We start from the raw sequence: 20,623 nt of genomic DNA on the forward strand, positions 1-20,623 counted from the left end.
GCTATCAATGTCCGACTCTATCTCTAGATTAAAATTAGGGCAATTGGATGAAAATGTGGAAAGTGGGATGTCAACTTGTGAAGTCGACCGTACAATGTTGTGCCGATTACTAACTAATACAGGTACTTCCTGTTCGTTAGTCTGAGTTTGTGGATTCCCTGAACGACATAGTCGTGCAACAGGACGGTACTTCCATAACGTGAGTATCCCAATTATTACCATTATAGTAATGATCCCGGTGGCCACAAAATAATGCCAATTAGATTCGTGAATCGATCGCCACTGCGTATGCGTCATTTCTTGTTCCAGACTCTCCTCCTCAAGTAACACATGACGTAGCTCTCCTCCTGGTATGTCAAGGTAGGTGTTTAGAGGCGTGTTAAACTTGCGGGGTGTCCTCGCCACCAGTTGGGCCACGGGAGTGATTGGCGACTTCAGGTAACTCGTCACTGCTCTGTCCACCCCACTGCTAGTGGGGAGTAATGTAATATTTTTCGTTTGGGCGATACATTTGGGTGAAAGCTTCAGGAATGTGACTCGTTCCAGTACTCTTTCGCTCCGATTTCCATCGCAAATAATGGATATGTGTATCGTGACTGGCGTGATAACTAGCCAGAGGTTGGGAGTACTTATCTTACTCCATTGAGCTGTCTGTATTGTCCTGGCTACCACTGGACATGTGCTATTCTTAGATCGCTCATAAATTTCTTCTAGTATGCAGTTTGGTTGGGTATCCATGTTTCTTATAGCCGTTGGTGAGCACGCTATCTGCGCCTTTGTCAACAGTAAGCACCTTTCTCTATCTTCCGTGGTCAATTCGAAGTAGTGCAGTGTGTTATAATCTACGACCAGTAGATTCCTTGGGGCGACAAATGTGCGCAACACCGACCCCTCAACGTTAAGTGGTATGGCCGTGACTTTGAGCATGCTGTACCTATTTTTCCCTGTCACTATGAAGTAGCCGATGACTGTTATATATCTGTCGTCATGACTGACTTCTGTTTCTATAATGGGTTGTCGTCGTATTTCGACCCCTTGAGGCAGTATCTGCCCTGCTTTCCCTATTAATTTGGTTATTTCACCTGGTTTCACTATATCAATGAAGTGTCCGTGGTTATAGTAAAGGTTTAATATTCCCTCGTAAAATTGAGTATATTCGTTTATGAAGTCCATAACTTGTAATGCTATCGTTTGTATTCGTAACGTGCTATATTCGGTTTCTAGTTTTTTTGCTTTGTCTTCTACTTCGTTAAGTCCTTTAGATATTTCTTGTAGACCTGTGATTAGTGCTTTGTTAAACTTGTTCATTTGCTCGTTTATCCTGTTCTCTGTGTGATTGATTGATGTTATTGTTTCTAACATTATCTTCGCCTGGTGCTGTGATTCCTTTATTAGCTCCTTTTGGTTATTATCTAATGCTTCAATGTTACTGTAGGCTTCGTCATTGACTCCAAATACTGAGGTTAATAGTGTTCCTAATATTCCTCTTCTTTCCCTTCCTTTTATTTCTACTGTCAGCCCCTCGCTTACTGACTCCGCCTTTCTTTGTCCTTCCTCCAATTTCTCTATTATATCCTTACAATTCACGATTTTTATCTCATGACACAGTTCTCGTACGCCTTGTATCATATTTCCTATTAGTTGGTGCTCTGTTCGAATTCTTCCTTTTTCGAGTAACACCTTTATTCGAAATGTTCCCCGGTCTATGACGACCTCTCCAAGGTCTTCTGTGAAAAATCCTGGTACCGGATTATATATTTTATACGGTTCTGCCTTTATGGGTTTTAACATCGTTACAAACATTATAGCTACTAGTATTTTCTTCCATCTTAGTGCTGCTGCCTTTTTCGGCTTTTCCTGTTTCTCTTCTTCCAGTCGTATTAGCTTATGTATGGGTCTTTTAGTCAGTTTCCCGTTTGCCTTTCTCACTGTTACTACTCTGGTTAATCCCTCCGCTCCAGGGTGTGTTTTTGTTACCCTCGCTAATGGCCATCTGCCTGGAGGTGTATCCTCTTCTTTAATTATAACTATTTCTTCTTCTTTTATGTTAGGGTGCGCCTTATGCCATCTATTTCTCTGTTGTAATTGGTGCAGGTATTCCTGTTTCCAAATTTTCCAGAAGTCTCTTTTTATTTTCTCCACTAATCTCCACCTCGTCGGCATCTTCAAATAAGTCGTAAGCTCTTCTTCCCGATTTGGTGATATAATTTCTCTCCCTATAAGGAAGTGAGCTGGTGTCAGGGCTATTTTCCCTTCAGGGTCTTCTGATGACCCACATAATGGTCTCGAGTTCATACATGCTTCTATTTGTGCCAGCACCGTACTCAATTCTTCATATGTTAGAACTGTTTCCCCGATGATTCTTTTCAAGTGATATTTCATTATTCGCACTGCGCTCTCCCATAATCCTCCGAAATGTGGTGCATATGCAGGTATGACATGCCACTGGGTACCTAGTGCCAGTAATCCTTGTTTTATCTCGTCATCTATTTTTTGATTTTCTTTTTTCAACAAATTTGCTGTTCCTACGAATGTGGTTCCGTTATCGCTGTATACGTTGTTGCACTGTCCTCTGCGTGCCGTAAATCTCTTGAACGCTGCGATGAAAGCATCCGTAGACATATCGCTTACTACCTCAAGGTGTACTGCCTTCGTTGACAGACACACAAATACTGAGATGTAGCCCTTATAGCTCCTCTGTCCTCTGCCTCTCATGGTACTTATTTTTATTGGCCCGGCATAATCTATCCCTGTGTTAGTAAAGGGATGACTCGGGTTCACTCTGTCTTTCGGTAGATCTCCCATTAATTGTTGTGCTGCTTGGCTTTTATACCTCCTGCACCTTAAACATTTTGCTAGATGATCTTTCACGGTTCTTCTGCCGTTGATTATCCAGTATTTCCTGTTTATGTACTGTAGTGTTTGTTGTAATCCGCTATGTAGATTTCTTGCGTGACTATCTGTTATAAGTAACTTTGTTAATGCACTATCCTTTGGCAAAATTATCGGATGTTTTTCTCCGTACTTTAGATTCGTGTGTCTCAGTCTTCCGGTGACTCTTAGAATTCCTTGTCTATCCAGGAATGGTACCAATGACGCTAATTTATTTTTCTTGTCTAATTGCTGTTTCTTCTCCAGCTTATTTATTTCTGGTTTGAAGTAGGCGTGCTGTGTGTGCTTTATCACCTTTAATAGCGTTTCCTCTAATTCTTGGACTGTAAGCTGACTTTGTCCATTGTCCTTCTTTTTTCTGCATTTGTCTGCAAATCTCCTACAATATGAAAGTACTCTTCTCATTCTTTCTAAATTTGAGAATCTCTCGCATATGTCCTCCTTTATCGTTGTCGTGTGCACCGTTATTTTCGTTTTGACTTCCTCCTCATTTGTCTCTGGTATTTCTTCTGATTCCTGAGTTAAAGTTTTGTTACTAGTCAGCCAAGTTGGTCCCTTCCACCATAGCTCTGCTTCTAATAATTCTGATGCGGTACTTCCACGTGAGAGGATGTCCGCTGGATTTTCCTTTGTATCTACCTTATGCCAATTTTTCGGTCCTATAACGCGTCTTATTTCCTCTACTCTGTTGGCGACGAACATTTTCCACCTTTTTGATGATCCCCTTATCCAAGCCAGGGTTATCGTTGAGTCCGACCATGCATATACCTCAATGTTTTCCCTGTTCAATGCTTGTAGGGTTTTCTTCATTAAATTTGCTAGTAGTACCGCGGCACACAGCTCGAGCCTCGGTAACGTCGTTTTCCCTTTCAATGGTGCGACTTTCGATTTTGCTATCATTAGATTCGTTTTAATTTCTGGGCCTAATACCCTTGAGTAGATTACCGCTCCATATCCTTTCATAGACGCATCTGCAAATCCATGTAGTTCTACTCTGTTTATCTTGCTTAAGTTGTTCCACCTGGGCAATGTTATTTTCTCCAGATTTACTAATTGCGCCTGGTATGTATTCCACCTGCTTTGTTGGTTGCTAGTTAATTCTTTATCCCAACTGGTCTTTTGCTCCCATAATTCCTGTATGAACATTTTCGCCTGAATTACTACAGGTGCTATCCATCCCAGTGGGTCGTATAGTTTTGCTACTTCTGACAGTACGTGTCTTTTCGTTATTTTCTTTGCCGTCGTTATCCCTATTTTGAATGTGATTATATCCTCTTTAGGTGACCAGTGTATTCCTAACGTTTTCCGTACTTCTTCTTGTTTGAATGCCTTCGAGTCTACGTTCCTCATATCCTCCGGTACGTTCTCCATTATTTTTTCTTCGTTGCTCAACCATTTTCTAAGAGTGAAACCTCCTTTTCTGAACAGTTGTATTAATTCCTTTTGGGCTGTTTCTGCTTCCTGCACTGTCTCAGCTCCTCCTAGTATATCGTCTACATACATGTTTTCTTTTACAATTTTCGATGCCAACGGGAACCTCGCTCCTTCGTCTTCTTGTAATTGTTGTATTGTTCTTAACGCTAAAAAGGGTGCTGCGGCCGTGCCGTATGTCACCGTCGTTAAGTTATACTCTTGTATGTGGTCCTTTGTGTCCTTTCTCCACAAAATTTTTTGATATTTTTGGTCTTCTTCTGCCATTCTGATTTGTCTAAACATTTTTTCCAGATCCGCTGAGTATGCTACCTTATTGGATCTCCATCGTAATAGTATATTTGTCAAGTCTTGTTGTAATTTCGGCCCTGTGTGCATAATATCATTCAGGCTTACTGCCGATGAGCTTTTGCTTGATGCGTCAAACACGGCTCTTATTTTCGTTGTAGTACTGTCCTCTTTTCTCACTGGATGATGAGGTAAGTAGTACCCATCTCCCTGGTTTTCTGCTATTACCATATGACCTTGGTTTTCATAATCTTCCATGAATTGTCTGTAATTCGCTTCTAACTGTTTGTCTTTTGCAAACTTCCTTTCTAGTTGCATCAATCTGGCGAATGCTTGCTGTTTAGATTCTCCTAACTTTGCGACGTCTTCCCTAAACGGAATTTTTACTTCGTATCTCCCTTCTTCATTCCTTTTTACAGTCTGTCGATACAGTTCTTCACATTCTTGTTCTTCCACTGAGAAACTTGTATCCTGATTTACTTCTTCTAATTCCCAGAAGTTCTTTATTTGTACGTCCATTTCTTGTCTTGATATCATACAGCATACTTCTGCTTTTATATTCTCCCTTTCTCGTGCTATTCCCGAAACTATCCATCCTAGTTTGGTGTTTTGACTCAGGAGTCCATTACTTATTCTGTGCATCCCTTCTGTCAATATGTAACTGTATTCTTTTACTCCTAGTAGTAAGTCTATCTTCCCTACCTTGTAATATCTTGGATCTGCCAGTATTGCATTTTTCTCGTTATAGTCCGGTAGAATTATATCCTTTTCCGGTAAATTCCTTGTTATCTTCGGTAGTACTAGTGCTTCTATTTCCATCTCGAAGTCACTTTCGTAATGAGTTTCGATTAAAAGTTTCATACTCCAGTTGGCTGTTTTTTCTCCTGACGAGCCTATCCCGGATATGGTCGCCTGTATGGGCTTCCTTGTTGTTCCTAGCGTCGTCGCAGCTTGTTCCGTTATAAATGCGCATTGTGACCCTTGGTCGATTAGTGCTCTCATTATGTGTGAATCTCCTTTCGCATCTCTTATGCGTACCACAGCTGTCGCTAGTAATGCTTCACCTTCCTTATGGCTTGCACAGTTTACTGAATTCTGCCCTCTTTGCTGGTCGTTGCTATTCCTAGGCCCATTGGTATCTTGTGTATTTTCTCGCCTTCCGTTATTTTGTTCTCTGGCGTTGTATGGATTATTATTTCCTCCTCTGTACCTATCAGCTTGGTACCCGTTTCTTCTATTGTTTGAATCTCTTCCATTTCTTTCTTGTGTTTGTTCTCGTTTCGTTTCATTGGAGTTTCTTTTGTTGCTTGTGTTTCCTTTTTCATAATGCAACATATGGTGGTGGTCTCCGCCACAGTGTCTGCACCTATATTGTGAATAACATTGTTTTTCTTTTTTATGTGCTAGGCAGTTTGTACACAATCCTTTTTCTTTTATCATCCTGTTCTGGTCTCTTACATTGAGTTCCTGAAATTCTCTGCAGTTCGGTACTCCGTGATCTCCGTTGCATATCACGCAATGTGTTCTTGGTTTCCTAAGAGATCCTCCTTGCTTCTCTTGTCTTTTTTCTGACTCCAGCAGTTCCAGTGTCTGAAATCTTCGCTGTAAGAATGTTTGTGTCGATTTGTACGTCGGTATCTCTCTACTGTCTCCAATGTGGTTTTCGTACAGCCTCCTAGTTTCATTGTCCCATTTCGTTATGATAATTCGGGCTATCAATGGGCTCCACGCTTCCGTGTCTGTTCCTAACCCTCCTATGGCTTCCAGACTTTCGTGGAAGGTGTCATGTAGTGATTTCAATGCTCTAGCAGAAGATTCCTTTACTTCCTGCGCTAGTAGCATCCTGTCTATTAATTTAAACAATATCATCCTTGGGTTCTCATACCTATCTTTTAGCATGTTCCAGGCCACTTCGTAGTTGGCCTCGGATATGTTTAAGTGTTGTATCATTCTGTTGGCTTCCCCTCTTACTTGAGTTTTTAGGTACTGCATTTTTTCTGCGTTTGATAACTGGTCGTTTTCATGTATTACTTTAGTAAACAGATCGTGGAAAGTTCTCCACGTTTCATATCTGCCTTCATACACAGGGATTTTTACCTGCGGCAATGTCACACCGTCCCTCCTCTGTGTGCTTTCTGGCCGTTGCATTCCTGGCCTTATTTTCTTTAAAACTTCCCTGACTTTCCTCTTTAGATGATTTATTCTCTCTACTTCTCCAATATCTGTAGCGTCCAGTTCCTCATTTACTGCTGCTTCAATCATTAGTGTATTCACCTTTTCCATGTATTCTCTTAACTCTGACTGCAATTCTTCATCCTCCTGCAAGTCTTGTTCATTTTCTGGCCGTAATAATTCCTCGATTCTTTCTTATCTGTATCTCCTTTACTTTCGGTGCTTTTCCTCTTTTCAGCACCCTTCCATATTCTTCCAACAGGGTTTTCCCCTCAATGTATGTCTTAAATACCTGATCATAGTATTTTGTTTCAAAATATTTTTCTTTCGTTATACCCCCTTCTAGCAGCTTTTCGTGGTTATTTAAAAATTTTGCCCAATATTCTTCTAATTTTTCCTGTCTATCCCGGATGTATTGTTGATTTTTCCGAGATTGGGAATCCTTTTTTGTATTTGAAACGAGTTTCACTATTTCTGTTCCTATTTCCGCTTGCTTAACGTATAGACTCTCCATGATTATTTTAAAAAATTTTACATTCAGCGGTAAATATATTAGACAATACTAAATGTACGTTATGTATTAAATAAGTATACCTGTATTATAACACTTTCTTTTCTATCGGAATGTGCAATTTAGCGAACTATGAGTTTGACCTTGCCTGCTGTGCTATTCTTTGCATTGAGGTAGGTCAAGATGTAATCCACACACTCTTATAATGATATATATACATATATATATATTGTTATCAAAATAAATGAAATTATTTGCTACGTAATTATTTTAATTTTTCGAAATAAAATATTTAATTGTAATTAAAAGCAAGCTATATGTATGAACGTTTCTTTTTTCAAATTGTCATACAAAATTACTGTTTAGTTAATTATAGTTGTGAATGACGTTTATTTTTGTTTTATCAATTCTCTGTATTATTTAAATGGTATGCATTCTAAAGTACATTATTATACGATTGATAGAGTGGAGATTGTTGTTCTAAATTGTTAAATTGTAATAAAAAAAAACTTGTTAAATTGTAAGATTGTAAAAGTTGGAAGATTTTGTAATTATTCAAAAACTTACGGTTTTTTGTGTTCTTAGACGTTGAGGATCCCTCGCTTCTGGTGGGTTCTGCAATCGGTCCTGTCCTTTGGCTGCTCTGCGGCTCTAGTATGGCTCTCGGCTTTGGTACTGCTCTCGGCTCTAATATGGCTCTCTGCTTTGGTACTGCTCTCGGCTCTAGTATGGCTCTCGGCTTTGGTACCGCTCTCGGCTCTAGTATGGCTCTCGGCTTTGGTACTGCTCTCGGCTCTGGTACCGCTCTCGGCTCTAGTATGGCTCTCGGCTTTGGTACCGCTCTCGGCTCTAGTATGGCTCTCGGCTTTGGTACTGCTCTCGGCTCTAGTATGGCTCTCGGCTTTGGTACTGCTCTCGGCTCTAGTATGGCTCTGGGCTTTGGTACTGCTCTCGTTCTCCCGGGTCTAGTGGTCTCTCTCTGCTACTGAGGGTGTTGCTGGCGTGGACTGTATAGGCTCTCTCAAACTTCCTTGAAGTATTCTGTTTCTCGATAGGACCGGCTCCGGTCCGGTCCGGTTCAATCACTTTAATTACATTTGATAATGAGGAAGGTGTCTGCCCTATTTAATTTTATTATTTCAGAATTATGTAATTTGTTTTCTATGCTATTTCCATTCTTTAAAACTTGTTTGTTTCTAGTTCTTCTAACTATTGAATTCACTATGTAACATTCTATAAAATATTTTTTTGGTATTAAGGATTTTTTAAATCGATATCAATAAAAATTTACCAAGTAAAATTTTTTCATGGAAATATTCATATTATAATGGGATGAACAACAGTATCGAAAATCTTTATCGATGCAAAAATAATTTTTCTGTGCGAATTTTATTTTGTAAGCAAAGTTGTAGATCGAAACCTAATCGATCGTTTGTTGCAACTTAAGGATTTTATCTTCAAGAAAAAGGTGAGTCTTGAACTTTTAAGGAGAAGACAAAAAATAAACCAGAAGTCAACAAAAATAATTTTCTAGTATCTATCATCGTTTGCTAGTTCTAGAGTTTTTATTAATTTTATCAAAATTTTAAGCGAGTATTTCCATTTTGAAATTTTTTGCCGTAAAAACTTTAAATGCTTAATATAAACCAGTCGTCCAAACATATAGGATCGACATTTTATTTTCTTATGGTTAATACCTCACTAAAAGAGAACAGATAACAAAAATTATGTTTTACTGTAAATACTACTATTGCTCTGGGTTTGTTAAAGTAATTACAAATTTAGGTATATTTTTCATAATTACAATATTTTCTCACTCTAATTCACAATATTAGGATATGTGCAAAATATCTTATGCTTTTGGTAGTTGAACTATAATAAATGCCCTGTATATCATTTTAATAGAGTAATACAGAAGCAAATTATTAACATTAATCTTTCACGAAAGTAAAAAATGTAAGAGCTGCAATGAAAAATACAATATTTTATGTAAAGACGTGTGATTATATTTTAAATATACAGGGTGTTCAGAAACTCTCCTGACAAATAAGGACCGGGGATTTTAAGACAATTTAACCCAATTCATCTAGTCCGAAAATTCACCCTAAGGGAGCTAGAGCTCTTTGAAGATGGCGCCTTCTAATTAGTTTTTTTAAATACCTCCAGAACGCTTTTATTTAGCAAAACAAAAACTGGCGTGATTGTTTATCGTCCAGAGTTAAATCGATTCAATCAATTGCGTATTTCTAGTACCGGTCATAGGCGTCCGTTTGGGTAGGTCAACGGTTATTTTTTGTCTTTAACTTTTAGTCATTCGTGATACTAAATTATTAAATTTTCAGATATTCTAGTACTAAAAGGTACTTTTACTTTAAGTCTTTAGTATTACACCATTTTCTAGAAAAATCGATTTTAAAATTTTTCGTTTTTTCGTCATGAAAGTTTAATGAATAGGTACCTTAATTAATTTTATAAATTATCTTTTGTTTTAATAAATGCATCACAAAATTCGTAAAAAAAGTTTGGGAAAAGAACCAAAAGATCAAATTGAAACAAAATTTTATTTAAAGATTTTTAAAAACAAAGTATTGTTATGTCTTTATTAATTCTAATTTATTGTTCTTATTTTAATTTACTAAAACACGATAATTTATATCAATTTATTAAACCACTGTACAACAATTTATTTGACTAATAATTACATAATTTATCTATACGGACGTTACAATTTAAACGTGAACGCGAGCTTCTTTTTTGACTGCCCGTTTTCTCCAAAAAGGTCCTGTTATATACCCAATACCGTTAGACTAGAAAAGTCGATGGCCTTCTCGACTAGACAGAGCGGCGAATGGTCTCCAAACTGGTATTTTTATATCGGCTCGTCTCCAGAAAGTTCGATTGTTGTTTTTATAGCGGAGGGGGACCCATCGTGTGTCAGGTAGGTGTTACCTAGAAAATACGTGAATATATGAGAATATTAGTAATAAATATGTTTACGGTTTTGGGTCAGAATTTATCGTAAAATATTTATTACGATGAAACGAAATTAACACAAAAGAACAAGTATCAAAGGTAGATAGTTATAAAAGATACTTGATGTGATGACCATTAGTTATTTCTAAATTCGTTGCAAGTAGCTTTTATCCTTATCCAGAGTTGTGTACGATTTTGTATCGGAATGGAATAAACAAATGCTTTGTGTATCCCCAAACACAATAATCGCAAGGATTCAAATCTGGTGACCTTGCTGGCCAAGCAACTCGACTGCCTCTTCTAATCCAGTGGTCTTTGTAGTTATTATCAAAAAAGTCTCGTACATTCCTGCTAAAGTGAGCCGGACAGCCGTCATGTAGAAAGCATAAGTTTTGCCGAATATTTAAAGGCACATTATCTAACAAATCAGGTAAAATATTTTGAAAAAAATGATAATAATCAGCACCTTTTAAACGAGCAGGCAAATCCACAGGTCCAAGTAGATAATCGTCAACTACTCCTATCCAGACGTTTATGCTAAACCTATGCTGATGCTTAATTTCTTAAACAACGTGGGGATTGTCACCATCGTACAAATAATAATGTTCAGTACGTACATTAAAAATTCAATTTTTTGTGAATGTAGCTTCGTCACAAAACAAAATGTATCTGAAAAGATATTCATTTTGATGTTTCTGGTTTTGTAACCATCTAGCGAATTCTTCTCAAGTAGGAAAATCTCCATGTAGCAGTGCTTGTATCTTACATTTTCGTTGTGTAAGATATATACTTCTTACGGAAGATTTTGAAATTGTGGAATACATGGCAGATAGTATTCGAACGCTAATTTCTGGATTTTTCTCAATTTCCATTAAAATAACATCTTCATGTGCCGCTATTACATCATTATGTCGCTCTGTTTCTTTATTTTTTTGGACCAATGGACCTGTTTCTCTTAATCGTTGATGAAGAGCTGTAAATGTTGAATAAGTGGGATGCTCACGATTAGGAAATTTTTCAGCGTATTTACGTTGTGCTACTTGAGCGTTGCACCTCATTTGGCCATATACTAAAAGCATATCAGCGTATTTATCATTAGTAAAAACCTATGTTTTATTTAAAATTGTTGTATTTAAATGCCACACATTAAAAAAATTAAAAGGTAAACTTTAAGAACTGATAACAATTTAACAATGAAAAACGTTATACTTCTGTTGACAGTTCAAAGCCAACTAGTGCACAAAATAATAATTTAACTTTCATGACGAAAAAACGAAAAATTTTAAAACCGATTTTTCTAGAACACAATGTATTCTACTCACTTAAAGAGTTCCTTTTATTACCAGAATATCTGAAAATTTAATAATCTAGTACTACGAATGCTTAAACGTTAAAGAAAAAAAAGTTATGAGGTGAAATAAACACTGACCTACCCAAAACGGACGACTATGATGGGTACTAGAAATTCACAATTAATGAAATCAATTGAACTCTGGAGGATAAATAATTGTACCAGTTTTTGTTTTTATAAATAGAAGCTTTCTGAAGATATTAAAAAAAAACCAACTACAAGGCGCCATTTTTAATGAGCTCTAGCTCCCCTAGGAAGCATTTCCGGACTAGGCGAATTGTCTTAAAATTATTTGAGAAATCTCCGGTCTTCATTTGTCAGGAGAGCTTCTGGACACTCTGTATATTTTGTGTGTAGTATAGAGAATACGTGACATTACAAAAAAGTTTTTTAATTAGGGTTAATAGAAACATTTATGGAATTTTATTGAACTTATAAGACCGGTTTGAGGTTACACAAATTTAATAGCAACTACTTAGATCATTTCTGTGCTTCTCATTATTTTTTTTTATTTTATTAGTGTTTTACTTGCTGTTTTTATATCATTAGAACGGATATGTGCAGATGTAGTTTATGGTATATCTCCGATCTCTACTTTTATCCAAGGGGACTTTTTATATTTTTATTCTCATTATTTCTTTGTTATGTATTTTATCTATGTCGATCTTTATCGAATATATTAAATTTTTGCAATAAAAAACTCATTTTATTAATAAATATTTTTTTGTAAATTTAAGTATTGACGAATATGTAATTATTAATAATAGTGCCCATTACTATTTAACCTAGCATTGGAATATGCAATGAGAAAAATCTATACCAGAGTCAAACCAGACATAACTGCCAGAGGAGCAAAGATTATTCTCGCATTTGCAGATGATGTAGATGCAGTAGCACAGACAACACTGGAAGTTAAGGATATAGTATCGAACTTTGAAGAAGCAACACTAAGCGTAGGCCTGAAAATAAACGAAGAAAAAACTAAATACATGGTCTTATCAAAAAAGGAACGACAGCGAATAAGACAAAACACTACAATAAACGATCATAATTTTGAGGTGGTCAAAGAATTCAAATACCTAGGAGTAACAATTACCAGTAAAAACACAGGAGAACGGGAGGTTGAAATACGAATACTGGCGGGGAATAAATCATTCTTTGCCATTCAACATCTAATGAGAGGTCAAAGCTTTTCTCAAGTCGTGCCAAAATCCAACTGTACAAAACCATAATACGACCAGCAGTGACATATGGAAGTGAAACATGGACATTGAGAAAGAAAGAAATCAATAAGCTATTAGTATGGGAACGCAAAATCCTGCGAATTATATATGGCCCTTGCAGGGACAGCGTGACAAATGAATGGAGGAGCAGATACAACAATGAAATAGAGACTCTCTTCGGGAAAGGAAACATCGTAAGATACATAAAAGCCAATAGATTAAGATGGGCAGGCCACGTGGTATGGAGTGATGACGACAGACTGATTAGCAATGTGTTTTGGGAAAGACCAGATGGTAGAAGATCGACAGGAAGGCCTAGAAAAAGGTGGAAAGACGCAGTCAGGGAAGACCTGGAGAAGATGAAAGTAAGGCCATGGGAAATAATAGCACAGGATCGGAATTAATGGAAGGCAATAGTAAACGCGGCAAGAACTCACGAAGAGTTGTAAAAGCCAATGATGATGATGAATATGTAATTCCATAATTTTATAACCTTTTTTTTAAAGGGTCTGCGTACAGAAACGCAACCTTGTGTAATAACATTGTTATGTATCGTTGCGTTTTGTCATTTTTTGATAAGGGTTTTGTCACTAAATTTTTAAAGGGACATTAAAGCTATTTAATAATTGAAACAGAACGTTATGATAATAGGTTTTATAAGTAATATTGCGGTTAGTAACTAAATATTAAACGGTTATCACTTTAACCATACATTTTACAAGCTAAGTTATATCCCCATTTTTTCTCTTCGTATCAATATTTCACAACCCTAATGCAGCCATTCAGAATTTTACAGCGTACTCGAGTGGCTCTATCTCCGCGTTTCTAAAGTTTTAAAACGAATGACGCAGTGCGATGGAGAAACAAACAAGACGAGAGAAAATTTGCCACTTTAACTGCACGTAACATAAAAACTTGTTCGCTGCTACCAAATTAAAATTTAGGGTGAAATGTTAAGGAGTCCCCTTTAAAAATGAACTTTTATGGTTGAGCTGATAGGGTACAATAGAAGAAAACGAAAATTGTTTTTTCAAGAGAGTATAAGACAATAGCACCTTTTTTAAAGCTGAAAAGACAATAATTTACTTCTTAATTGAAGCAGATGTGCCTTGAATGTATAGTAAAGACTTGATTAATTAGGAATAATACAAAATTGAAATAAGAATTTTTTTTGCAAATTTATATGTTATGTTTAAACTACATACGTTATTGATATTGGAACAATTTTATTGCAATAAATATTACGCGGAATGATGGTTAAGAATTATTACAGTATGTTATGGTAATAGTTGTTCTTTTATATTTTGTTTCACAGATTTACTTTTCGTAAAAAACTATTTGGTTTTGGAATTACTCTTGTTCGAGGATTACTTTCACTTATTCGTTGAATCCATATTTTATGCGTTCAATGTTCTTACAACACAAAATTCATTAAATGGTCAGTTAGTTGGTAAAACTAACATTCCTGTTAACGTAAAGCACATGTCAACTATACCCCCCTCTAGTTAACACCCTACGACAGACAATAATTAATGGAAAACCAACCTGTAAACAAATCCAACTTATCCAGCTCAAGCAAAAGCAGCAACATATATGATCTACTGTAAACTTACAAAACATAAACGCTAGTTAACTAAGCTATTAAACAATATAGCTTAAGACCTCTATCAAATCAAAGCACTAGAAAGAAAGAGAAAGCGAAAATTCAGCCTAAATCGGGAGAAGCTAATATTTTAATCATCAAATCACTAATAAAAAAAATAAATAATAAAAACAGAATTCCATACCTACCAGCCAAAGTACGATAAACATTTGAAAGATGTTTTAAAGAATATTCACCACCTAATAGATATAGAAAACATTAAAGAAAACATCAATTAACTGAGCAATTAAGTAGTAAATATTTCTAACATTAAGCAAAACAAAACTAACAGACCACTACCTTTTGAAGACTTAAAACAGCAGGGAAACAACGAATATATCTATAAAACAAAGACACTGATGAACAACATTGTCATATTTATCAACAGTTTACCGCCAACCCAAATTAAATAACAAAAAGGAACAATCTGAACATTTTCTCAGGCAGTGACTATATTGCAAAAAACACAATCTGGGGCTCGCGACTGACAAGAACAAAAAAACGGGAGCGACGGGACGAACAGCGATCACAAAAACCAACATAAAATTTAAATCTACCGGAGAACCTACATATTTGCCTACGGATCCTAATAAAAGGCCAGACCCTGCCAGACTTTTACATATTAAAAGGTAATAATATATGTGATCACATGTATATCGCTGTCTTTATGCTGCCTAGTACACGCATAAAGAGAAAAGACTTCCACTTTCTCACACACAACATTTAAAAGAACAAAACCACATTCTCAATATTCCAGATGACCTATCTCTAATTCACAATATCCCCCAGAAATTTTTTTTAATACTGGACTTATATAAAGACCTGGAAATAACCAAAGAAAAGCAGAGAAGTCCCAAATACGTTAATTGCCATGTCTCATTCCATCTCCCTCTTGTGACCTTCTCCCTCTTCATCTTTAACTATTCTCATGACCTATATCATCTACAACTTCTCTTACATCCATCTTCCACTATTAATTTTTTGTTTTTCTGGACTTATATAAAGACCTGGAAATCACCAAAGAAAAGCAGCGAAGTCCCAAATACGTTAATTGCCATGTCTCATTCCATCTCCCTTCGTGACCTTCTCCCTCTTCATCGTCAACTATTCTCATGACCTATATCATCTACAACTTCTCTTACATCCATCTTCTACTATTAATTTTTCGTTTTTCTATTTTCATATCCTTTCATTTTTCTGTCTCCATCACACCAATTTTTCTAAAGGTTTTTAATATTTAACTGTCCACATGTTATGTTCTTATCTTTCATCCCCCTTTTTAGTATTTTTTAACTTGAAGATTTTTTTTTAAGATTTTAAGATTTAAACCAGATTAAACCATTATTTGTATAATATTCTTCTCCATTCACACATTAAGATAATTTATTATATACAATACTAAAGTAACATCCATACCAGTTTCAACATAACTGCTCTAACTAAAGTCACCCTCCTCCTTATTTTCTTTTATAGTATACATCTTTCTTCTTTATTCTCAAATCTTTTGTTTAGGTTATGGTTACAGATCTCTGGAGATCTCCGTCTCTCCTTCATTTATTATACTCTCTCACAATACAACATCACAAATTGTTATTTTAGCCAAATAGAGTTAACCTTAGATAATTAATAGATGGTACTAATAATAAATCCGCACATACATCAATTAGTATCTTAATCTTTAATAATAAAGAATTTGGCATCTTGCACATTCTTGCAGAATTCCAGGCATCAAATGGGATAAAAAGATATAGGGCGTTATTATTTAATTTTTTAGCTCATCAACTTTGAATCAGATATGTATAGATGGTTGCCTACCTAGAATCAAAGCTTTTATCCACTTCAATCCAGCTACAATAATAGATACCTTTTTTACAACAAACTTTCAGGGTATATCTCACTTTAAATTCCAACATATTTAATTATACATAATGTTGGCTATAGTCACATTTAGACACATACCTCCGGTTCATTGACTGCTTTGTTCAGATCTTTGTCCAAATATGTCATTTTGGTCAGTTAGTATCAACAAGTTCTCTGAGACACTTCGTCTAAGGGACAGTAACCCCAGTGGAGTCCAATGCAAAATTTTCCGGGAGGTGGGAGGGGGGTTTGTTTGGCTAGCCGAAATTTTTTTAGGTTACCTCCATTATTTTGTATTTTGAGTCCTTAAAATTTGTGAGTAACAGTGTCGGAATAGTGCCCTGGGGGGTTTAATCCCCAAAACCCCCCTGGGTGCGCCACTGGTGGAGTCCTACGTTGCCATAAAGTAAATTCCGTTTATAACTTGAACATTCTAGTTTTTTATCATCAAAAATGTAATTTAAAATTAAATTAACTATACTTAAAGGGTTTTTACCCATATATTTAGTGGCTTCAAATATGTAAATCTTAATAAAAAGTAATTTATTCAGATTTAGCCATACGGCTCACACTCCCACTAAGAAGAAAATTCACTCATCCTAGATACCTACGGTATCAAAAGGATTGAGCTCTAGTGGGACTATTTCTGTGTTGCCCTATGTGACTTGGTATGCTAGTGTATCTCACAAAAATTTTCGTACAAATCTGGACGTTGCGAGTACAGCTTTCTGCAAGGCCTTGTAGAGATGTTCATTAAGACCCAGTTGTTTTATGTTCTCTAGGAGGTTTTTGGGAAAAACACCAGTAATAGATAGAATAATAGGTACTCTCTGGGTACTTTCCATTCCCCATTGTCTCCTAATTCTAGATCTCTGTACTTGGCGACCTTTTCGTTGTATTTAACACGCAAATTATTGGTGTTAGGTATCGCCACATCAATAAGTGTTTGCCTAGTAAGTTTATTAACTAGTATGAGATCCGGTCTATTATGTGCCACTGGTTGGTCTGTGAGCACAGTGCGGTCTCAGTGTAGCTTGTAGTTGTCATTTCAAGTATTCTGTCAGACTGCCAGGGGAGTATTGATAATAAGGAAGATGCTCGGTTTGGGGAAGTCCCAGTTTGTCAGCTAGTTCTTGATGGATAATCTTGTCTACTGACTCATGTGTTCATACTCATACTGGCTTCATACTCATGGCGTTCTTTATAATCAGTTCCAACAAACGCCTGTCAACTCCCGGTACAATGTTGGATGGTTTCTTGGGCTTGGCATCCATATCGGCATTTGTCATTTTGGACTTGAGGATCTTTAACAATATATTTCAGGTGATTTTTCAGGTAATGTCTTCATTACGGCGATATCCCCTTGATATCGCGGTAATGTTATTCTCACTACTGTGTTCGCGCCTTTGTGAAGTGTTCTTACTTTCCTCTGAAGACTCTCTATATCCTTTTTTGACCACTTTGAAATACTAAATAAGTAGCTCAGCGCGAAATAAATGTACGAATTCCATGCCTTAAACAAATTTTTACTATTAAGATACGACCGATTCAGTTGTCTTACTCTTCGTAGGAACTCGAAAGTTAGTTCAGTTTTCATTTGTTTATGGTCAATTTTCTTTGCTTGCTTTACTCCGAGATATTTGTATATATCATTTTTATCCATTGCCGTGATACTTTGGTCATCTTGCATATCGAAACCTCCGGGCTGAACTTTTACTCTTACTATATTAGTATAGGGTACTTGTCTAGTCCAAAATGCATACTAATAATATCAGTATGCATTTTGAACTAGACAATCATTTGAGAAAGTTTATACAGTTTTTAGCATCTGATCTAGGTGGTTTCGAGTCGAAACCATTAATTTCAAATCATTCATATACAACAGACGATTAAGCTTCGCCCCAACAGTATTGTTATTTTTGATGCTAAATCCTGAGTCAGTGGAGTTCAGCAGCTGAGATAACGGCAGAATCAAAGTAGACTCAACAGTCTCCTTGGCCAAGGAGACAGTCTAGTGGCAGTTTATCGCTAGGCAGAACCAAAGTAGACTCAACAAGTCTCTTTGGCAAAGGCCCCAGGTAATTGGGATATCTTCAGTTTCGACATTGGTTTCACCAGGTATTTGAAGGTGAATTTTAGTCTTCCACTCTGCCATTATATGCTTCAAAAAGGTCAAGAGATTATCATCGAGTTTATATATTTTCAATATATCTATAAGCCATTTATGCGGCACTGAATCAAAGGCCTTCTTGTAGTCAATAAAGACACTAAAAAGGTTCCAATTTTTTGGTATGTGGTTGGTTAGAAATAACTGAGTCGATTATAAGTTGTTGTAACCCATGGAGCCCTTAGCACATATTTTCTGTTGAGGCTCTATGATATTGTTTAGAGCACACTGTTCGTAGATACGCCGGGCTACACAGGATGTGACCAATTTATATAAAAAGTTGCAAGACAAGTAATTGGGCGGTACTTGGCTGGATCTTGGGTGTTATTTTGATCCTTCAGTATTAGATAATTGGTTCCCTAAGAAATGATAGTATTTCCTGAATTAGAAATAATATAATTAATTAATACTGTTAAAAGCTCATGAACACTCCAAAACTTCTTTAGCCAAAAGTTTCGAACTCCATCTGGTCCATGAGATTTCCAGTTATGAAGCTCTTTGATAATGTTCGAGATTTCTTCAGTGGTGAAAGGTTCATAAGGAATATTCCTGTAGTGTTGACAGTTATTCGTCGTGTCTTTAATCCATCCAGAGTGATTGTTATGAGTAGCTGGCCTCGAAAGTTGGTTTCCCCAAAACTCATTGATTTCTTTTTGGCTTGGATAGGATTTATTTACATTTTTTACAGTGGAATTCAGTTTTCTATAGAAAGCCCTCTCTGCATGCTAAGAGCGATATTTTGATTTTGTTTAAGCTTTGTTTTTTGTTCATAGATTAGTTCTATATTCTTTTTAGATAGGTAAAGAATCCATCAGAGCACCTGAATGAATGAGAATATTGTTAATATGCTTATTTATTAGTAGGTATGTTCTGTCTAGTCAGATATATAGTCGTCATTTTTAGAATGAAGTAATATTTGAGATGGTAACTAAGCTCGTTTTTTTATTTGCCTTTGTTTTTATTTCGAGTTTCTATTAATTCAGCTTAATATACCTTTTCTCTCCGTATATAATATAATGTCCTTGTAATCTTGTTTTTCGCTTAAATTTTTAAATTTTTATTTAAATTTTACTTATAAACCTACGTAGTTTCGAATTTAATAAGTATATGGAATAATAATTTATTATATTTATTCTATACAGGGTGGTCAATAAGTAATTGTACAAAAAGAAATAGTAGATTGTACACTTGAAAATATTACGATTTAAGCCAAATTGCCTTTATAAAATGTTGATATTAAGAAAGATATAGGGTGTTAAAGTGCAAATTTAAAATTTTATTTCTCGCTATAACTTTGATGTTTGTAAACAATTATGTATAAAAATTTACAACTGGATACTTTTAAATACGAGAATTATAATTTGATGCACACTTTGATGTAGCTGATAGAGGGCGTCACATATGCCACGTATGTGGCATAAATTTGCACTTTTTGCTCTTTAAGTTACCTGTATTTGTGATAAAAAATATTTAAGATACATTATTTGAACAAAAAAAGGTATACCTGTTAATAACTTCAAAACTCAAAAGTTTTTAAGATAATAGCATTTTAAAAATCAGCTGCATAATTCTGATTTAAGGCAATAATTACTCCAGGCAACGAAGGAAAAATAGACAAAAACATTAATACTTCTGAATTTTGGTATAAAATACCTGAATAGTAATTGTAGGAAACATGAAAACGAATTGGTAAATTTAAGATTGAATTTCAAATAATATGGTTCTACAAGTTATGCACAAAATCGCTTACCTTAAATTGGTGTTCTTTAGGATTTGGTTAATTATGCAGACCCAAATGTGATTACTCAATTCATCACTGCTCAATCACTTCAATGGAATCTGTAACAATACGATCGTTAATAGTCTAACACTTCGAGCGTTAGCAAAATCTTTCAAATAATATAACCGAATCCCTACATAGCTACTAATTCGCCGCCGTAAAAGTAGGCAATTTATATTACTGTCTAATATATCGATAGGTAGGCGATAATAGAATCGATTCCCTTGTCATTGAAGAAGAAGGGAACGAACCTAACCTTCTGACCCATGAGTTCATTTTAGAACCGAACTTCAAGGAAGGAAGTTGATAAGTTTATTACGGCAGGCAGGATCT

At 35.9% G+C, this 20,623-nt stretch overlaps 1 long non-coding RNA gene across 2 annotated transcripts in view; it reads right to left on the reverse strand.

The window, feature by feature from the left end:
- LOC140435618 (uncharacterized) overlaps window positions 1-20,623 on the reverse strand; it is a 152,346-nt gene that overhangs the window by 10,910 nt on the left and 120,813 nt on the right. Inside the window, exons 4-5 of one of the 2 annotated variants that reach the window (XR_011950195.1) lie at window positions 20,261-20,349; window positions 9,911-10,243 (exon numbers count right to left, since the gene is read on the reverse strand). This is a non-coding gene — a long non-coding RNA (uncharacterized lncRNA). Of the gene's footprint in view, window positions 1-9,910; window positions 10,244-20,260; window positions 20,350-20,623 lie in introns of those variants that run through there. The other variant, XR_011950194.1, reaches the window with a different exon arrangement.

Source organism: Diabrotica undecimpunctata, chromosome 3, assembly GCF_040954645.1.
Source record: "Diabrotica undecimpunctata isolate CICGRU chromosome 3, icDiaUnde3, whole genome shotgun sequence".
Lineage (NCBI taxonomy): Eukaryota > Metazoa > Arthropoda > Insecta > Coleoptera > Chrysomelidae > Diabrotica > Diabrotica undecimpunctata.